Source organism: Mesoplodon mirus (genome assembly GCF_964341445.2).
Source record: "Mesoplodon mirus genome assembly, chromosome: 3".
Taxonomy (NCBI): Eukaryota; Metazoa; Chordata; class Mammalia; order Artiodactyla; family Ziphiidae; genus Mesoplodon; species Mesoplodon mirus.
The window spans coordinates 78944962-78953524 of NC_138978.1; the positions used below are offsets into that span (position 1 = coordinate 78944962).

General features: G+C 42.1%; 1 long non-coding RNA gene across 1 annotated transcript; it reads left to right on the plus strand.

The window, feature by feature from the left end:
- The first annotated feature begins 423 nt into the window (after positions 1–423).
- On the plus strand, positions 424–3749 carry LOC309801459. Its single transcript, XR_014293594.1, has 2 exons — positions 424–502; positions 1032–3749. It is a non-coding gene; the product is annotated as an uncharacterized lncRNA (long non-coding RNA).
- The last annotated feature ends 4814 nt before the right edge of the window (positions 3750–8563 follow it).

The window sequence follows — 8563 nt, forward strand, 5'->3', positions numbered from 1 at the left end:
CTCTATTTCGCGTGGCTCCCGAATCCTAGGGCTCCAGGGAAGGTAATTTGCGTCCCTTCGCGCCCCGGGTTGTGATTCTTCTGCGATCAGCCGCCGGGTGCACCTCCTGGGGAACTCTGTGGGCGGAGGCTTCGGCTGCGCTGAGTGATGCAGGTAAAGGAGGGTCTGTCTGTCTGAGGTCCCTGCTTCTCTTCTCTTATTCTCCCTCCTCCCAGTGCCCCAGCTGTTTAAGACTTTCTACGTCTTGACAAATGGAGACGCCACCCACATGAAGACAATCCCCAGCAAACTCTAGGCAACTGGGGTTGTGCAGTGATTTGCTCACGTTTCCCCAGGGAAAACTGTCTGTCCAGCACTCACCAGCTGATGGGGGTGGGGGGTGGATTTCACTGAGTAAACGCTATTCTCTGTGTTTCACATTCATGAACCAAAGAAACTTGTTAGGATCAGCTGCTAAAACCTGAACGCTCCTTGGCTGCTTCCTCACTGGACTTGTGCTGAGGTAACCAATTGACTACTGAGGGGATGGGGGGTGGGTAGGCTGAGGGACATCCAAGTGGTGATGATAACAAGAAAACCTCCCATTTCTGGAATACTTACTAGGTGACAGGTGCTCTGAGAAGCCCTTGATAACATTTCATCCTCACAAATCCGGGGAGGCAGATAGTATTATTTATTGTCATTTAACACAGGCGAGTTCCAGAGCTCTAAGGGGTCGTCTGTTCTGTCCAAGATCCTGCAGTGGCAGAGCCGGTTCTGCCCAGGGCTTCGGACTCCAGAGCCTGACCAGGAGTGATTTCCCCATAGAAGGGGGTGGAGGCCACTCAACAAAGACACACACAAGATTGTGCCAGGAGAGACCGCATTATTCCTCAGACTCTCAGGCAGACTTGAACCAGCTTTAGGATATGGTCGGGGGGGGGGAGCGGGAGAGGAGTAGGAACACCCCCGCTTCTTGTCCAGATCCAAAGAGGTGATCCAAGGTTCAGTCAGGAAGGCTCTTTTTTTAATCAATTGTTTTTTGTTTTCAGAACTAAAGTGGAAATGACCCAGTGAGGAAGGAAAATGAGCATGGCCTGCACCGGTCACACAATTAAAACATATACGCTGGCCAAAGGTACATCACTCCTCCACCCATCTTCCGAGAGAGAAGGGCCCTTTTTGACCGGGAAGCCTACTAAAGCATTCCACTGGGGAATTCTCTGCCCCTTCTGGAGAGACACTGTGAGAAAACCTTGTTCTTTAGAATGCAGCCACACAAAGGGTTTTGTGCAAATACCAAGCCATGATTCTATAAATGCAAAGAAGCATTAGGGATGATATGTGAACAAAAGCTGGACAGAGGATGCATGCCCAGATGCTGTCTTGGCCAGGTTGCAATTTGAATGATCTAATGTTTTCTGGCTCCTTCTTGCTTTGCTTTTCCAATTTGGTTTGAATATTTGCATTGCTGTATTATTTTTCCCTGTACAACTGCTGTTGTCTGTACACAATTAGGTCATTTTCATAGTTGGGTGAAGAGATATGGCAGACTCGAGATGAGCTGCAGCTGGTAGCTGGTTCCCTCCTGGGATGTGTATTTAGATCCCCATCCCCTTGGTCCCAAAGACACTACCTGCACCCAGCACCTAAAAGTTTTAATGTAAGTCATCCAACCAAGTGGAAAGAACCACGACATCCACTGTAATGGATGGGTAAGCACATCTTGTTTCTATAAGTTGTGGGTTGATTTGCTGATCTAATCATACTGTTCCTTGGGCCAAATCTAACCCTGTATTGCTATGCTCCAGACAAAAGAAAGGACTGTTTCCTGGCGGCCTGTGGCTTCTTGGTCTGTGGAAGGTCTGCTGAGGTAGACCCTGGGCAAGGGAGAAGGAAAGGAAATTAACAGGGTGAGGAGGAAGGACCAGCTGCCCCCAGAGGTGAGCCCAGAAATGCATGTAGATGCTCAGGCCATTACAGAGGCTGGACTTTGAACTAGGACTCTGAAGAGTGAGAGAAAGGGGATCCCAAAGGAACAGAGGTTTATTTGGCAGATGAAAGCTGATCAGGGCCATGTTCACAAAGTGTTCTGCAATCCCTCACTGGTGTAAACTCTCACTGATAACACGCTGCACTGATAGAGCTTTCTCAACTAACTGGAGTTTGTGGCCCTTTGGGCAAGGCAAGGGCTAAATTTTATGTCCGTGCTACCTTTGAAATAAGGTTGGGCTAAACAAATGGAAAGGACAGTCTGTGATTATAGTCACTGGGGAAGCCCCCTGACTCTTAAAGTGCTTCATAATCAGTCATGACTGTACCCAGCTTACTGAATGGACAGGACAATCTCTCTGGCTTAGCCTTCTCACTGTTTCCTGCTTGCTTCCTCTCTCTGTACCTTAGATCTGAACCTGTGACATTGGCCTTGTTTCTCCTCTCTTCTTTCTTCTTTTTATCTAAACCACTCATTCACCACTCATTTACTAGATATTTGATCACCTTCGATGTGTCAGACATGTGCTAGATGCTGGGGTTACAAGTGAGTAAGGAGTCTCTGCTCTCACGGAGTCTGCAGTCTAATGAGGGACACCCCCCATGAAGTGTGATGGGTGTCATGTGAAGGGAAACCCACACTCAGGTGCTGAGTGATGGCTGAATGATGAGGCAGCCAACTCTGAGAGATGGGACACCTTACCCAAGCTCTCACAGAGGGACAATGACAGGGCTGGAGCTAAAGAGCTCATTCGGGAGTAGAAGCCTGGCCTCTTGCCACCACCTCCTTCCAGAGCCACACTCAGAATCTTCTCTTCTGGTTCGTTCTCATCCAGTTGCATGTGCATCGTACTCACCCTTTTCCCAAGACTGAGCTATTCCCACCTCAGTAAAATTCACATTTGTCACTAAAGCCAGATGTCCATTCCATCTCTAAGAATTGACGTGCTGATAACTTGAACTGATAGACATAAAAGTACTTTGAGAACTAAACCACAACACAAACCAAAGTACCAAAACTACTATCTAACATATTAATTCAATCAATGAATCAGTCAAGGGATCAATCATCCATCAATACTAGGTTCTGTGGGGGTGGGACATGTCTTCATGTACAGTATGGCCCCATCCCTAAAGGAATTTGTGGACAAGTTGGTGGTAGAGGGTTAAAGAGGGAAGAAAGTCGGCATTTATTGCTTGTTGTGTAGTATGCACTGTGCTACCTGCTTTTCCTTACAGTATTTCAGATAATCCTCACAACAATCTAGGAGGTCAGAATGATTTTTCTTAATGTATGGATGGAATGCCCTCCCCCAATCCCTGTCTGTTCAAGCACAATGTAGCATAATACATAATAGCTAAAAGCCTTGGAACAGGACTCAAACTCCTTGAATTCGTATCCGGGCAGTGTCAGTTACTTTTTGTATGACTGAGCATATTACTCAAATTCTCTGTGTTTCAGGTATAAAGTTGGGGTGATAAGAATGGTGGCAATTTTATGCTTTGTTGTAAGGATAAGGTGACCATGCATGGGAAGTACTTGCCATAGTGCCCTGGTCCAGAGTAAGCACTAGATAAAAATTAGGTAATCTCATTATTATCCAGCTCCAATCCCTTTTTATCTGCAAAGCCTTCCCAGATCCCTCATCAGAATTGACCTCTTTTACTTCTGTATCCTCACATCACTGTGGGCATGCCTCAGCACATTCTTATGTGTACCTGGTTATTAGTGTCTGGCATGGAAAAAAACATTCAATAAATGAGGATAGTTGGATGAATGGATGTTTCTGTCTCCTAGAACTCTATCCCATGCTCATAGAAGGCAGGTAGTATTGTGTTTCTTGCTATAAGGCAGACTAAACACCTGGATAGCCTAAATAAAATACAATAAATATACTTCAAATGCCTGGCCAAACTCTCATGTGAATTAGGGAAATCTTCATGGACACACACACACATACACACACATAAAGAGGGGCTGGAATTTAGAGTGGTAAACTGCCACTGAAACTCTGCTACTCTGGGAAGTCTGTCTATCTCAGTGACTTTGGGCTTTGGTTTCAGGGGCTTTACGCAGGACAGGAGACAAGGCTTAGTGCCCTCAAAAGACAGTGAGTTGGAACTGAGACTTCTCATAAAAGTGAGACTCACAAGGGATACTACTCAATGAAAGCATAGACTAGAAAAAAACCCGATCTGCAATGAAGAAAAACGAGAAAATATCTATCTTGGCCTGTGCTCATAAGATGTTAAAATCACAAACTTCCCATCTCACAGGTTTAGGGTTTGAATTTATATTATCTACATGGTCTGGGAACTTCAGCTGAAAATTAGTTTAAATTGGTCCCAGATTGGTAACATCTCAGAGCACCTGGCATCTTCACTGGAGGGATAGTCACCCAGGTCTCCTCACTGGAGTCTAACAGATAAAGCCCCACTGAACATGAGATCACAATCTAAAATTACAAACAACACTAGGAAACAAGCTATCATGAATGAAAGCTAGTAGAAACTACAGAACTAGACATTAGAACAGTTATCATATATGAAATATAAATTGCTTAGAATGTTTAAAGAAATAAAAAGGGGAAACAAAAACATGAAAAAGAATAAATAACATCGAAAAAGATCTGGCAGAATTGAGAAAGAACCAAAATACTACTTCTGGAAATAAAAAATACATAATTATTAAGATTAGAAACATGGTGAATAAATAAAAGTAGAGCAGATACAGGTAAAAAGAGAGTTAGGGAATTGGAAGATATATCTGAAGAATTTGCTCAGGATACAGCAAAAAAAAAAAAAAAGGCAAAAAATGGGAAGCATAAGATATTGAAGGGGTCAGGAAGAAAAAAATAGAATATGAGAAAGGCAGCATTTAGATAAAATGGCTAAAAAGTTTCCAGAGTTAAGGGTAAGAAATAGGACTTGTTTAATCTTTGAATCTAAAGAACTTTGGCAAGTGCCTGGAATATAATAGATGCCCAGTAAATGTTTGTTGAGTTGAATTGACACATGTTCTGTAAAACTTGCTTATCCATTACTTCATACACCTATTTATTTAAAAAATATTCACCAAAGATACAGTTGTGAACAAAACAGACAAAATCCTTGTCTTCATTGAACTTATGTTCTGGATGAAGAAGACAAATAATAAATAAGTGAACACATTAATAGTCAAGATATTTTTACACTGTAAGAAATGCTATGAAGGAAGTAAAAGGGTCATTTAACAGAAAGATTGGGAATAGGGTATCACTGAAGAAGCAAGAGCTCAATGATAAGAAGTCAAGTGAAAACATTACAAGTGAAGGATACAGCAAGTGCAAAGGCCTTGAGTGAGAAATAACTTGGCATTTTTGAGGAAGAGAAGTCAGTGTGTCTAGAGCTCAGTGAGTGACACAAAAAGTGCTCTGGGATGTGATCTGAGAGGTGGGCAGGAGCAATAGGATTTTTTTCCCCCTGAGAGCAGCAGGAAGTCATTGGAAGGTTTTAAGCACAGGAGTGATGTGTTCTGTCACCCTGAATACTGGTGTGGTAATAGATTGTAGTGGTAGCAAGAATGGAAAGCAGGGATCCCAGTTAGTGATTTTAGTCATTCAGGCAAGAGATGACAGCAGCTTGGACTAGCTTGCTGGACGTGAGTATGGAGAAAAGTGGAGGGATTTAGATATATTTTGGAAGTAGAAACAGGGTATTTGGAGTAGATATAAAAGGTGAAGGAAAGGGGAGGTGGGATCAAGCATGATTCCTAAGTTTTGGGATTGAGCAGCTGGGTGAATAGCGGTGCCATTTTCCAGATGGAGAAGAGTAGAAGAGTAGCACTGGGTGGGTGTGGGGTGGGAACACGAAGCAGGAGTTCTGTTTTGCACATGTTAAGCTTGAGATTACTGTTAGACATCTAAGCAGACAGATGTATATGAGAATATGGAGGAGCTCAGGAAAACGAGCCCCAAGCCAAGGGATGTTCCTATTTTAGGCTTATGTTTCCTTCAGGATCTTCCTAAAATGTAGGCTTGGACAGGGGTACATGTAGGGGACTGACAACTTCTAGCTACAGACTCTGTGGGAACAGGGTCGATGTAGCTCTGGAGTTCAGGAGACTCTTCTTGCCCAACTCAGCAGTGGAGCCTACAGTCTTCCAGGCCCACCTAACCCTCATGCTTTGGTAGCTGCTGTAGTTTTAAGCCAATGAGCTTTTTGAGGGAATGCCAAAAGACTGAGTACAGAAACAACTCAGTGACAAACTCAGGCGGTTCTTATGTGGGGAAGGGTGGAGAAGTCATCATATAATCTGGCTTCCACCAGCTCCCGCCCACTACCTCAGAGCACTGTATCTCAGAGATCCAAAGGAGTAGAGTGTCAAGAATATGATGCATCAGAGATGCAAAGAAAAAGGAGAACCCAGCATGAGGTAATGACCAAAAAATGCCATAGCCCATTACATAAGCGAAGGTGAAACCTCTGAGGAACAAATAAACAAAGGGTATCATATTGATATAAAAATACAAGACGCTCACTCTGTGGTTGCTGACATACATCATTGTGGAAATAAACTCATGTCCAAAGTGACTACAGTTAAACTTGGAACCACATGACAGGAGCTTTAGGAAGTTCCAAAATAATCAAGGATAACTTGAAAAAAGTAGCTTTCTTCCCCAGGCTTATGGCTTTGAGAGAAAGGACAAGCATCCTTCTCTGGAGAGGAGGGACCACAATTCAAGGGGACCAAGTGACTCAAGGTAGTTCATATGAAAGAAGGAAACTACCACTGCCTTGGAAAAGGACTGTAAGTTGACTGACATTAGTCAGGATTCAGCTCTCAAACCCATGAGACTGTAGTAGAATACTTCTTCTCAGCTACATATATATTCATACTTGCTAAGAAATTTTTCTCCTTTCATTTCTCAGGAAAACCAAGACTGTCACTTGATCCTGTACCTGATCATGTCACTCTGCCAACTAGGAAACTCAGAGCCAAACTGTGGCCCACCCTTAACTTATAAGTACATAAAACTTTAGGTAATATGTAGCTTGTGTGACCACCTCATTGTTGGCTTACTTTTGTTTTTATACCCTTATTTTTCTTTCACTTCCCATTTTATGATTTTTTAAAAACCAGTATATTTAACATACCAGGTGTTTTGGAATGAAGTAGAATACAAGAAAATAAATAAACTTTCTGCCCAAACAGGCGGCATGAAAAACAGGTACCTGGTGGTGTTATGATATCTCAATGAACCAAACAGGTTCTAACTGCTGTCTGCTAGACATTAGGTAGACAGAAATCTTGCTGCAGCTATAACACAATGGCACATTAAACGTTCATGAACAAAAGAGAAGGTAGTCAAGGTAAGATGGGCAGAGCCAAGAAAAACAATCAGCTATGCAATTCCAACTGCTTTAGGGGTTGATTTCCACCCAGCCTGGGAAAGCCTTCCAGGAGGAGCTCCTTTGGCCTGCCTAGGTGGTTCTCTTACAGAAACTTGGTTGTACCCTGGGCATGGCTAGTCCCTCAGCTTCCACCTACTGGGATCGACCAGACTCTTGCCCAGACAAGTGGGTCAGAACCCACCCCTGACCTCTGGAAAGGTTACTCTGCCTGCTATCTGATTATTTATTCACATTTTAGTAGTTTCATTCCTTTTTTCTGTTTTTAAAAAATTACAAAAGTAATACAAAGGCAATAAAAATTCAAATAATACCAAAATATGTAAAATATAAAATCAAACCTCCCCTTCTTTTCCTCTCTTCTCCCATTCCAATGCTCCTCCCCATTCGTCAAAAGTAACCACCAATAACTATAGTATGAATACGTCTGGATCTTTTCTATACACATTCAGACATATTTACATACACATACATGTGCTTATAAAGTCTGTGTATAGCTTTATTTTTTAAAAAATAATTTTTCTATTCACATTACTCTGTAACTTGCTTTTTGAAGTCAGTAAAACATTGTGGACTCTACTTCCAACCACATTCTTTATAATGTGGTATATCAACCACATTCTTTATAATGGCTACTGAATGAATCATGAAACTATACCATAATGTATTCAGCCTATTAAGGGACATTTAGGTTGTTTCTAATATTTTGGCAGGACAAATTAATGCTGCATCGAACATTCTTACATCTGTAACCTTTTACTTTTTTTATTCCTAAGAGCAGAACTGCTGGGTCAAAGGGTATGCATATGTATTGAATTTTGATTGGCACTGCCAAACTGCCTTCCAGAAAGACTGACCAATTTACACTTCTACTAACTATGAAAGGGTGGCCTTTGTTCACATTCTCATCAACAATGGATATTGTCGTTTTTATTTTTTTTTTTAATTTTGGCAGAACTGATTGGCAAGAGCATGGTAATTATTTTAGTTTGTATTTTCCTGATCAGTAGTAAGCGTGATCATTTTTAGTCTTTTGCTATGGCTACAATGAAAGACAAAGCTGAAGGAGCGGTTTTGGTTTATTTCTTTTAGATACAGATGACCAATCCAAACAGTGATATTTTCCGCTACTGATCGCTAAGAAGATCCACGTTTGAATGTTATACATTTCCATGTTAGGAAAGTCAGTCATAATTGAACT